Source organism: Sus scrofa, chromosome 4 (assembly GCF_000003025.6).
Source record: "Sus scrofa isolate TJ Tabasco breed Duroc chromosome 4, Sscrofa11.1, whole genome shotgun sequence".
Taxonomy (NCBI): Eukaryota; Metazoa; Chordata; class Mammalia; order Artiodactyla; family Suidae; genus Sus; species Sus scrofa.
Genome location: NC_010446.5, coordinates 49,704,166 through 49,717,698, shown reverse-complemented (window position 1 = coordinate 49,717,698; position 13,533 = coordinate 49,704,166). Strand labels below are relative to the sequence as shown.

Below are 13,533 nucleotides of genomic sequence, written 5' to 3'. Positions count from 1 at the left end.
CAAATAAAACCAACAATGATGCAGAATGAGAAGTAATATGATTGTAGGAGCCTGAAGCGCTATGGAAACACAGAAGTAGGAAGATGGGGGGAAAAGTCTAAGGACTGAGAAAGGTTGAAGATGTGACTATTGCATTGAGTTTTAAAGGCCATGGAGAGTTGGTTAAGAAGAGGAGGGAAGTATATTTAAGCAGTGGAACAGCATGTTCAGTAGTTTAAAGACATGAGAGAATGAGATATATTCAGAACTGTGAGTGGAATGCTTTTACTATTTTCCAAAGAATGCCTCAAGAACAATCCTGTATGATCTGCAAACATGTATGGTCTGTCCCTTCCTTGGAAAATCACAATGCCCATTAGCATATTAAAGGATATGAATATACTCAAAGTGAAGAAAGCTGTTTATCTTTATTTGACGCAGCATTTTTCAAAATTGCTCAATTACAGAATTTCTGCTGTTACCAACTTTGTTGTTCTTGTTAAAAAACTATTAACCAGCTATGAAATGTACTTTGAAATTGACAGTAAGACCTAGGTGACAGGGAGTGTTGCGGATAAAGATACAGGAGTAGTTGCTAGTGGTCAGATCACAAAGGCCTTGGTGGGCCAGGCTTGTCATTATGGCAGACCAAACATGACTTTTCTTCCAGTGAAAGGAGTTCCACTGGTACAATATACACAGCCTTACTTATTCCATTCTAAGGGGCTTGTGCGGGACCACCTCTTTGAGAGGTCAATTAATATATCTTTAAATGAAAGTATTAGCATATATTCACCATTCTTCCTTTTTTAAACTTAAATTTTTTCCTCACTGTGTTAAGAACATTTAGGAGAGCCTTATTTATTTATTTATTTTTTTAAAATTTTTAAGTGTATTCAGTATTGTCAACTATAGAAACACTATACAGCATTTATCTAAAAGCTAATTATCTTGCAAAACTGAAACTTTATACTTACTGAAAGTCAACTCCCCTTTTCCCCCTCCTCTCAACCCTGGGAAAACACCATTCTACTCTTTTTTAATTTTTTTTTTTTTGATAACTCAAATTTATCACATCTGTAGTTGTATAATGATCATAACAATCTGATTTCACAGGATTTCCATCCCACAACACAAGCACATCCCCGATCACCCAAACTGTCTCCTCCTGAGACCATAAGTTTTTCAATGTCTGTGAGTCAGCATCTGTTCTGCAAAGAAGTTCCATCTGTCCTTTTTTCAGATTCCACATGTCAGTGAAAGCATTTGATGTTGGTGTCTCATTGTATGGCTGACTTCACTTAGCATGATAATTTCTAGGTCCATCCATGTTGTAAAAAATGCTGGTATTTTGTTATTTTTAATGGCTGAGTAATATTCCATTGTGTGTATGTACCACATCTTCTTGATCCACTCCTCTGTCGATGGACATTTAGTTTGTTTCCATGTCTTGGCTATTGCAAATAGTGCTGCAATGAACATTGGAGTACACATGTCTTTGTGAGTCATGGTTTTCTCTGGATAGGTGCCCAGGAGTGGGATGGCCGGATCAAATGGTAGTTCTATGTTTAGTTTTCTGAGGCATCTCCATACTGCTTTCCACAGTGGTTGAACCAATTTACTATCCCACCAAGTGTACTAGGGTTCCTTTTTCTCCACACCCTCTCCAGCATTTGTTCTTTGTAGACTTTTTGATGATGGCCATTCTGGCTGGTATAAGGTGGTACCTCAGAGTGGTTTTGATTTGCATCTCTCTAAAGAATAAGTGATGTTGAACATCTTTTCATGTGTTTTTTGGCCATCTGTATGTCTTCTTTGGAGAATTGTCTGTTTAGATCTTCTGTACTCTGAAAACTCTAAGACAGTGATGAAAAAAATCAAAGATGACACAAATAGATGGAAAGATATATGATGCTCATGGATTGGAAGAGTTAATATTATCAAAATGACTATACTACCTAAGACAATCTATAGATTCAATGCAATCCCTAACAAAGTACCAAGAACATTTTTCACAGAACTTGAACAAAATATGTTAATGTTTGTTTGGAAGCACAAAAGACCCAGACTAGCCAAAGACATCCTGAAAAAGAAAAATGGAGCTGGAGGAATCAGGCTCCCGGACTTCAGACTATACAACACCATTCTACTCTATTTTGTGTTTGAGTATTTTCGATACCTCATGTAAATGATATCATGCAGTATGTACAGCTATACCTCATATAAGTGATATCATGCAGTATCAACTTTTAGCAAATGGTTGATTTCATTTAGCATAATGTGCTCAAGAATAATACGTATTGCCACATATAATAGGATTTCTTTTTTCAGGGCTAAATCATATTTCATTTAATATGTACATTCCATCCATCCATTCATTGATGAATGATAGTTTGTTTTCACATCTTTGTTGCTGTAAATAATCCTGAATATGAGAATGAAGATATCACTTTGAGATAGTTATTTCATCTGTTTTGGATAAACAACCAGAAGTAGGAATTCTGGATCTTATGATATTACTAATTTTAATCTTTTTGGAAAATTCTGTACTATTTTAAGAATGGTTTGGAGTTCCTGTCATAGCTCAGTGGTTAACAAATCCGACTAGGAACCATGAGGTTGCAGGTTGTATCTCTGGCCTTGCTCAGAGGGCCAGCGATCCAGCATTGCTGTGAGCTGTGGTGTAGGTTGCAGACGCGGCTTGGATCCCATGTTGCTGTGGCTCTGGCATAGGCCAGGGGCTACAGCTCCGATTCGACCCCTAGCCTGGGAACCTCCATATGCCACGAGAGCTGCCCAAGAAAATGGCAAAAAGACAAAAAAAAAAAAGAATGGTTGCACCATTTTAACATTCTCATTGACAGTGTACAATTTCTCTACATCCTCATCAACACTTGCTGTTTTTTGTGGTTAGGTTTTTTGATAACAACCACCCTAACAAGTGTGAAATAATATCTCATTGAAGTTTTGATTTGTATTTCATTGATGATTAAAAATGTTGAGAATCTTTTCATGTGACTGCTGACCATTTGTATATCTTCTTTGAGAAATGTCTATTCAAGTTCTCTGACTATTTTTTTTTTTAAATTGGGTTACTTGGTTTTTTGCTATTGAATCGAAAAAAACATAAAATTGAAAAAAATTATTTTTTGATATTAACCATTTATTAGATACATAGTTTGTAAATATTTTCTCCTAGTCCATGAGTTGCCTTTTCATTGGGTTGCTTTTGCCATGCAGAAGCTTTTTAGTTTAATGTAGGCCCACATATCTATTTTTGATTTTGTTGCCTATGCTTCTTGTGTCATATTTAAGAAATCATCGCCAAGGCTAATATTTGACATAAAGACAGAAGCCTATCTCAACAAATAGAAAGTCCTCAGATAAACTCACATGTACATCAGCTGATCTTCCACAAGGGAGCCAAGAGTATACAAAGGATAGTCTCTTCAACATATGGTGTTAGGAAAACTGGTTATCCACGTTCAAAATAATGAAATTGTACACTTAAATCAACACAAAATCTATTAAAGACTTAAACATAAGACCTGAAACTGTAATACTTCTAGTAGAGACCATTCTTCCTCTTGAGAATGGCAGTTGTACTGCCATCTGGGAACACATTCTTCAGGTGGGAGGACTTGCTCTAGTTTGGCTCCACCTGGGGCTGGGAGGGTAATTTTTCTGATTGTGGGATTCAATGTTAAGAAGCACACTTAACTGAAAGTATAAACTATATATTCATCATATTTATCAGTAATTAAGGAAGTGTTTAACTTACCTATTTCTCTTCCTTTTATTTATTATCTTCATAATTTGGTAGTAAGAAGATGACATTTATCTAAAAGATCCAGACATTAAAGAATTTGGTCTTTATCCTGTTGGTAATTAGGAGTCACTAAAGTATTTTACTAGTGAGTAACATGGTCAGATTTGCCTTTGACAGCTGTTGTGGCAGTGTTGAAGATATACTGAAGTGTACACAAATGGAAGCTGAGAAATCAATTAAAAAGGCCAGCAGGAATCCAGGCAAGAAATGATCAGATCTTGAAATACACATATGGCCCTGGTGATAATGGATAAGGATATATGGACATGGACTATACTTAGAAAATTGAGGGAATTCCCATCATGGTGCAGTGGTTAACGAATCCGACTAGGAACCATGAGATTGCGGGTTCGATCCCTGGCCTTGCTCAGTGGGTTAAGGATCCGGCGTTGCCGTGAGTTGTGGTGTAGGTCGCAGACTCAGCTTGGATCCCGCATTGCTGTGGCTCTGGTGTAGGCTGGTGCCTATAGCTCCGATTAGACCCCTAGCCTGGGAACCTCCATATGCCACAGGAGCGGCCCCAGAAAAGGCAAAAAGACAGAAAAAAAAAATTGAATCAACAGAAGTAGGAAACGTGTGATGTAAAAAAGGGAAAATCTAGGACAACTTGTACATTTTTGAATGGAGGTGAATTATATTTGGTTGGATGGAAATGTAAAACTTTTTCCAGCACACTGAGCTGGGCATGCTTTGTAAACATCCAAGTAGAGATGTACAGTTGTTCATTATATATATTCTCCTGAAGCTCAGGCATATTTATAGTCTAGAGAATACACATGGCAGATGTTCATGTTTAGTGGTACTTAAAGTCATAGTCAAGTCTTAAGAGGAGTGTGTGGGTAATAGGCCTGTTCACTATCAATACTTAACATCTTATTATGTGTGCAGTGTATATCAGCACAATAGTAAATATTTTGCATGCATGGTTTCACTTAATCCTCATGATAGTTTTTAAAGTGAACACTATTACTACCATTTTGTAAATGAAACTAAAGCATTTCCGCTTCTTTCAGCAACTAATAATTTCTTTGGCTCATAATTATCCCCATGATCCTTTAACTGTATGTGATAAAATATACTTATAATCAGACATATACATAGATATGTCTTTGTGGTTCAATATATCAATTATTGTTATATTTAAAAATGTTGCTGTGTAATGCCTTTTGTCCAATTTAATTTTAATCAGGGCTGGGATTTCAGTCTGTTATGGGAATAAAGAAGAGAGAATCATGGTGCTGTCATTCTCTTTTTATTTCTCTATCAAAGGTCAAATTCAGAAGCATACTGTCTATAGTAGTTATGAGTCAGAAGCTCAGTTTCCTGATAGAATTCTAGTCAGAAAAAAGGTAAAAAAGGAAGCATACACTTATTTGCTACATGCATTTGGAGTAGGGAAGTGGACCAAGATCTACAATTTGATGAAAATCTCTTACTTTGAAGTCTATGGTACAAAGTTAAATGAGCTTGTGACCCCTTGCATCGGGTGAGTTATTAGGATAGTAAAGCTTATGGAAAGTCTCTGCATTTATGAGTTTTCATGGCAGAGGTACCAGAAGATGAACATTATCTCAAAAAATAATTCTCTCCAGAAAGCAAGTTAATGCTGCAAATTTATCAGCAATTGTTTATACACCATTTTATTTCTAAGATTTAAAGTTGATTAACAATATTATTTCTTTTGTAATAGCTTTTTAAATCATTGGTCTGTCCAACTGACTTTGAATAATTTATGCAATGAGATTTTTTGTATGCATGTCTACATATTTCAATAAATCAAAAATAGAAAATTATGGAGCTTATCTAGTGGGAAACAAGGAAGAGAAACTTTAACAACAGTGGATGACATTATGTCAGTTCGAATTGCAGAATTCAAGCCAAAAGTAATAACAATAAGGTGACTATCTTGGCCAAAGTTAAAAAATACATTGGTACCCTACATTATGACTGCCCTGTTTACTTAGAGTCATTGACAACTGACTAAATATAAAGACACATTTGATTTCTTTTTCTTTCAGGAGAATGCATCAGACAATACTTTGACTGACATAAAAATAAAAAATGATGTTTTTTCCCCTGCCTTTCCCCATCTCCTTTTTGAAGTGTCTATACACAGGGGGCTTTGCTTGGAGGCTTGAATGGGCTCCCAGGGCTACTATTGCTGTCAAACAAGCTCAGGCAGGTCAGCGAGATCTCAAAATCTTGAGGTTTTGGTTGTAACTTTAGTATCTGTATGATTGATGTATTTTCATTCCTGGTACTTTTGTCTATTTTCCCTTTTATTGTGCAAAGCAGTCTGTTTGATTTTTGAAATGCAAAATAAAATGTTTGGCATAAGTAAAAAGCTATGATTTCTCTATTTGATATATCTCATAAAGTTGGAGTAAACTGAAGGTGGCCATAAATTTTCCTTGTCAATAGCATGGGCTTCTGAATCAGGCAGATGAATTCAGGATCCACTAATCATTGCATTATATGACTATGAGCACATTACTAAATTTATGATACTTTTTATGTATATACATGTAAGTGTAACTGGGTCATCATGCTGTACAGTAGAAAAAATATATAAATAAATGATTAAAAATAATAAAAATAAAATTAAATTGGGTTAATATATGTAATAGGTTTTTATACAAATGTAATGGGTTATCATGTACAAAGTGCCTAGGACAATGTCTGATCCTGAGAAGATAAACAGAGTGTGCCTAGATTATTATTTGTCAGTCCTTAGATTTGATCTCTTTTGAGTCACACTGCCTGGCATAAGATCTGGACTCAACAATTAGCAGCTTTGACCTTGGATAAGTTACATAATATCTCTGCTCAATTACTTCCTTTGCTAAGAGGAGTTCATAAACAGGATCTAGTTTTTAGGTTCATGAGAAGACTAAATGAGTTAACACATAGAGCTCTTAGCATGGCTCTAGACACACACTAAGCCTCAATAAATGATTTTAATGAAATGGATTATGTTCTGTATCAAAATTATGATCATTGTGCAGTGCTATCATGGGAAATTATAATGAGAGTTTAATTTTTACCCAATGAATTTTATGCTCAACAGCAAGTTTATCTCATCATTAAGATAAAATCGGGAGTTGAGGGTCTGTCCAAAGATCTGTCATTCAAAGTAATGAATACTCTAGTACTATCTTTAAAGACTTTTTGCTCTTAGTCTAGTTCTTAGTCTAATCAGTTCAAAATATCACATAAAAATTGTTAGCATAATATCAATCCAAGGATTTACATTAAGTATACTATCTGGAGTAAAAGAAAGTGAACACAAACTAAAACAGAACCATTCCTTAATAAACTCTTTTCATTGTTACGCAAGTTACATTGTGTAGGAAATAAGATATCTCATTTTCCATGCAATTTAATGGCCTGCTAATTATCATTTGGCAGGATCAAGCTAAAGTATTTTACACAGTTTGAGAAAGGATTATGGTATCCATTACTTCTTTCAATTAAAAAAAAAATTCTAGTAGTCTTTTTTCCTTTATATGTAAAGAGCTGGCAAACTCAGTTTTATAGTAGAATCCGAGTGTATCATTTTACTTTTTATATTTCAATGAGTATTTATTTGCATTTGTTTATGAATTCCAAATAAGCAGAGAATCAGGTTCCACCAGTATTTGCCGTAATCTAAGTGCATAATCCTTCAAACTGTATTTTATAAACACCAAGGGCTTTTATTGATATAAATGAGGCAGGATATTCTTTTAGTTTAGTCCCAAAGATATATGTAAAAAAAAGTCTCATATAAGTTCTAGGAATTTTCATGGGATATTAAAAAATTGACTGATTCAAATATTATTCTTCTAGCCCCCATAGGAAGTGGAATTAAGCAGAAAGTCCTAATTTAAAAAAAATGCAGCATGGTGCAGTCTTGGCTGTGGCTTCTCTGTATTTGTGGCCTTGTGAGGTAGGAGTAGAATGGAAGTTGAAGGAATTCTCACTTCCATATCTGCCTTCTTATATATATGACAAATTTCTGTTATGCCTTTTGAAGTCATTATGTCAAATGACGATACTTTTCATCTGCTATAATGTGGAAGTAGTTTTTCTGATTATAGTTTCTGAAGACATCTTCTGTAACCATTCTGAAGCAGTTGGTTCTTTTGTTCAAAGCATCATGACTATGCCGGAGCCACCAGCTCTTAGTCTTACATTTCTGCTTCCCAAATTATCTAGGCACTTAACTTCTGGCTTGGGGGCCTCCTATGATCAAGACACTGAGTAAGATACCCTATTCCAATTAATGATATAATAATACTTACAAATACAAGTGAGTGTCAATATTAAAAGTGTAAATACTAAAAGTATTTAACAACAACAACAACAATAACAACAACAAAAACAAAAGAAACCTTCTCCATACCTTGGGTTCAGGAGAGTGGTGTGCTAAGTGAAATAAGTTGGAGAAGACAAATACCATCTAATCTCTCTTATATATGGAAAACACATAACAAAACAAAACCAAAAAAAACCAAGCTTATAGAAATAGGCAACTGATTGGTGGTTGCTGGAGGTGGGGGGTGGGAGAAATGGATGAAGGGAATTGAAAGGCTAAAAAAAAAAAAATCCATATTGATTCACAAGTGAATTCACAAAAAAAGAATACATAGGCTAATAAATACATTTTAAAAAGGTTAGCCTAACTAGTAATAAAAAGATAATTTAAAAAATGAGATAGTATAGTGTCTGGATCAAGATAATGGAAGGATGATCCTGAGCTAACATTGGCCCACAGACCCTTAGAAACTACAACTGTATATAGCACAACTGTCTCTGAGAGCAGCCTGAAGACTGGTGGAACAGATTTTCTACAACTAAGAATATAAAGACAAAGCCCTTGAGGTGGGTAGGAAGGGCAGAGATATGGTCCAGTCAGAACCCACATTCCAGGGGCAGTGACCTATAAGCAGAAGGGGTACTACAACTGCAGAGTTCCCTCAAGGAGAGATGGTTCTAGGACCATGTTGAGCTCCCTACCCCAGGGGGACTTGCTCTGGAACATGAGTGCCCATTTGTCTGACTTTGAAAAATTTGGGAAAGCCTGAGTTTATGGGAAGCCAAGATTGTTCTCTTGAAGAGCTCATGCATAAGCTCACTTGCTCCAAATCCCAGCACAGGGGCAACAGCTTGAAAAAATCTGTATTGGATAAGAAGGAGATTCATTTGCTAAACTTAGGGAGAGTGCCAGAAGTGCAGGGATCCATTAGAACTTTCTATAGGGACAAAAAATGCTGTCAGACACCATTTTTTAAAATACTTCAACCTAGCTGGCCTAGTGCTGGTGGGCACCATTTCTGTCACTCTCAGCAACCTAATTAATAGCATGTGCTAGGCCCTGACACTACCCTGAGGACCACCCCACCCAAAACGCTCACCCTGACCAGTCTCTGGGGGTGGCTCCTGCCTCCCCCTACCTGGCAGGCTACACTGGCCAGGACTAATGCCCCTTCATAGTGGCTTCTACTCCTGGGATCCAGCCTTGCACCATCTGATGAGTGGACTCTGCCAGTACTGGTCCCCTCCAAAGTTGCTCCTGCTCTGGAAGGCCAGCCCCCCATAACAGCATGCCTATGACAGATGTCATCAGGTTTTGCAGCCAGTCATTCAGGGGCCAGGCCTGTAAATCAGCACACCTGTAATAGTTACAGCCAGGCTTCATAGACAGCCAGGTTAAGGACCAGTCCATGCCACTAGCATAATTGCAGTGGAGGCTAGGCTTTATAACTAGCTGGCCTGGGGGCCAACTCCACCCACTGGCATGCTGAAGCAATCACAGCCCAGTGGAAATCTCCTTAGATCCAGGAATGCCACCACTAATATCAAGCAAATACATTTTGAAACAAACCTCAACTGCCATGTCAAAGACACAGCATATATCGAGAGATGGACTGCAAGAGTCTTAGGATGAGCACAGACATTTGATGGAAGCTGACACCAATGACATTAATACTTTTTTAGCTCTTTTGCTCATTCCAAAAGAAGCCTGCTAGTCTTGAGTGTGGTGCCAAATTTAGCACTGTGGAGACAGATTGCTTTGGAATCACTAGTTGCAATCCACAAAACCAACTTTACCTTTGAATGTTCCCTGAAAACTGTCATCAACTTGACTTCACTATCAAAAGTCATAATCTGAACTACATTATTGACAGCATACCTAATTTGCTACACAATCTTTTTATAGGAATTCATACAGGTACCTCCCTGGAGACATCTCGACACTCTGCACCAATTGTTTTTCAGTCATGCTGGCACGATCAAATTCTGTTCTGATGGCAGCTAAATTTTTCACTATGGTTCTGCATTCATTGCATTTGACTGCATTAAAGGGGATGACCAGAGGAAGACTTTTTAACCATCTCAGATGTTTCTTCAGAATATCTCCCAGGTCTGCATTATAACAGAGAAAGCATCCTTATTATCAGAACAAAGAAACTTTATTAATTTATTTGGTCCATAATATACTTGGCACTAAAGCCTTTATTCAAGAAAAGGCAGTCAAACTCTTTAATACCAAAGGTGTTCAAGGTTTCCTGATATTTTATGAAAGAAAACAAAGTGGAAAACAAAGAGATGGATTTTAAGAAATTTTTGCCATTGGGGTTCCCATTGCAGCTCAGAAGGTTAAGAACCAACATAGTATCTGTGTGGATGTGAGTTCAATTCCTGGCTTCATTCAGTGGGCTAAAGATCTGGCATTGCCTCAAGGAGCCATGTAGGTCACGGTGTGGCTTGGATCTGGTGTTGCTGTGGCTAAGCTATAGGCCTGCATTGTGGCTCCAATTCAGCCTCTAGCATGAGCACTTCCATATGCCTCAGGGATGGCCATAAAAAGAAAAAAAAAAAAGAAAATATTTTCATAAAAACAGTACTCCAGGAATTTCAAGGCCACTGAAGATGAGTGTGTCCTCAGTGCAACAGTGGAAATGTTCTGATGAACACAGAATTTGTTGTCCACATTAAAATGCATGGGTTTTACAGACTGGATTCATGGAAATACCACTGCCCAGTGTGCAGCACCACAGGCTGCCTCACTGCTGTCCACATGGCCTCTGTCTGTTATACACCTAGACACTGGCCACTTTGCTCCCTCTCACAGAGGACCACCAGTGCAAGGTGACACTGGAGTGCTGGCAGAGGGGTGGTGGTGGTGGTGACTGAGGGGACTATCCTTAAAGGGACTTCTTTAAATGGAAAAGAAAAAGCCATAACTGGAAACAAGAAAATTATGAAAGAAAAAAAATCTCACCGATAAAAGAAAACATATAGTAAATGTAGTGGATCAATCATCTGTAAAGCTAACATGAAGATTAAAAGACAAATGTAGTAAAATTATTTATATCTAAAATAGTGGAGACACACAAAATAAAAATATATAAAATATGTCATCAAAAGCATTGAATAGTAGGAGGACATAAAAACATTCTGCTTTGAGAATGCACACAAATTTAAACCACTATCAACTTAAAAATATATAGCTATATACATAGGTTGTTATATATAACCATCATGGTAACTACAAATCAAAAACCTATAACAGATACACAAAAAAATAAAGAAAAAGGAATGTAAATCTAACCAAAAACAAAGTCAGCAAATTGCAAGGGTGGATAAGAAGAAAAACAGAAAGGAAGGAGAACTACAAAAACAACTAGAATGCAAATAACAAGATATAAATAATTACATACCTATCAACAATTATTTTAAATGTAAATTAACAAAATGTCCAATTAAAAGATATAGGGTTCATGAATGGATTAAAAAAAAATAAAATCCATATATATGCTGCCTAAAAGAGATTCACTTCAGATCTAAAAACATACACAGATTCCAAGTGAATGGATGGGAAAAATTATTACATGTAAGTGGAAATGAATAGAAAGTTGGGGTGCAATACTTAGACCAAATACATTTGACCCTTGAACAACACCAGTTTAAACTGTGTGGGGGACCATGTATATGTGTCTTTTTTTTTTTTTGATAAGTATACAATTGATTCTCTATATCCATGAGTATGGAAATCATGGATTGGGATGGCCCAATATGAGACCTGAGCATCTGTGGATTTTGGTACTCACTGCGGGTCCTTGAAACAATTTCCTGTGGAATCTGAGGGGTGACTCTAGACTTTCAAAAGCTTATTTATTTATTTATTTATTTATTTATTTATTTAATTTTTGTCACCCCATGGCATATGGAGCTCCTGGGTCAGGGATCAGATCTCAACCACAGTCACAACCTAACCCACTGTGCTGGGCTGGGAATCAAACTCATATCCCAGCACTCTCAAAATGCCACAGATCCTTTGTGCTACTGCAGGAACTCCTCAAAATCTGCTTTAAAAAGCTGTATACTTTAAATCAAGAAACAAGGAAAGACACTTCATAGTGATAAAAATTTAATCCAATAGGAGGATATAAAATTTGTAAATATTTATTCACCCAACAAATAACACCTAAATGCACAAAGCAAATATGAAGACATAAAGGGAGAAACTGACAGTAATACAGTAATAGGGTATTTTAACTTAGATTATCCATACAGAAAATCAATAAGGGAACATTAACTGTAAAGAGCACATTATAGACTTAATAAATATATACAGAACACTCGGGAGGAGGGGAACACATGGAATACAAAATCTTTTCAAATGCACATGGAACATTCTTTGTGATAGATCATATTTTAGGGTACAAATAAGTCTCAGTAAATTTAGGAAAACTGAAATCATATCATAGGTATTTTCTGACCACCATCATTTTCAATTATAAGAAGAAAACTAGAAAAAACACAAACATGTGGCTTCTAAAAGAGATGCTTATGGACAACAAATGGAACCATGAATAAATGAAAGAAGAAATTAAAAAACACCTGGAAATAGACAACAGTGAAAACGCAACTGTCAAAAAGTGTATGTGATGCAGCAAAGTGAGTTCTACAAGGAAATTCATAGCAATAAATATTTAAGACAAACAAGCAAAATCTGAAATAAACACTCTAAACTTACAAATTAGAAAAAGAGGAACAAACAAAGCCCAAAGTTAGAAGAAGGAAGAAAAGAATAAAGATCAGAGCAGTAATAAATGGAATCAGACTGGAAAAAAAAAAAGAAAAAAGAAAAGAAAAGATCAATAAAACTAAAACCAAGAGTTGGTTCTTTGAAAAGATAAACAAATTTGGTAAGCCTGTAGCCAAACTCATCAAGGAAAAAAAGGAAGGTCATTTATATTTCCGGGGTATGAGTTGTAAATTTTTCATTTCTGACTTTATTGATTTGGCCCTCTCCCTTTTTTTTCTCCAATACCTAAATCAAAAAATAAAAACTATGTGATCATCTCAATAGATGCAGAAAAAGGTTTGGATAGAATTCAACATCCATTTACGATAAAAACTCTTCAGAAAGTTGTCATAGAGGGAACATACCACAGCATAATAGAGCCCATTTATAACAAATCCATAGTTAACATCCTACTCAGTGGTGAAAAGCTGAAAGCATTTCCTCTAAAATAAGGAACAAGACAAAGATGTATGCTCTTGTGTTGCAGGCATGAATATGCGACGTGACAAAGAATGGAAAGAAAAGACTGGCGCCAAAGAGTGGCTGTAGAAGGTCAGTCTATACTTTATAAAGTCTTGTGACTCTCTTTTGTTCCTTGAGGCAAAACAAATGAGAACAACATCAAAAAATGGCATCTTGAAAACAAGAT

General features: G+C 36.2%; 1 protein-coding gene and 1 pseudogene across 1 annotated transcript in view; one reads left to right on the top strand and one right to left on the bottom strand.

Moving 5' to 3' along the window:
* The window catches only part of CNBD1 (cyclic nucleotide binding domain containing 1), a 469,302-nt gene that overhangs the window by 252,580 nt on the left and 203,189 nt on the right, over positions 1-13,533 (top strand). The window lies entirely within an intron of this gene.
* On the bottom strand, positions 9,600-11,035 carry LOC100738396 (annotated as a pseudogene).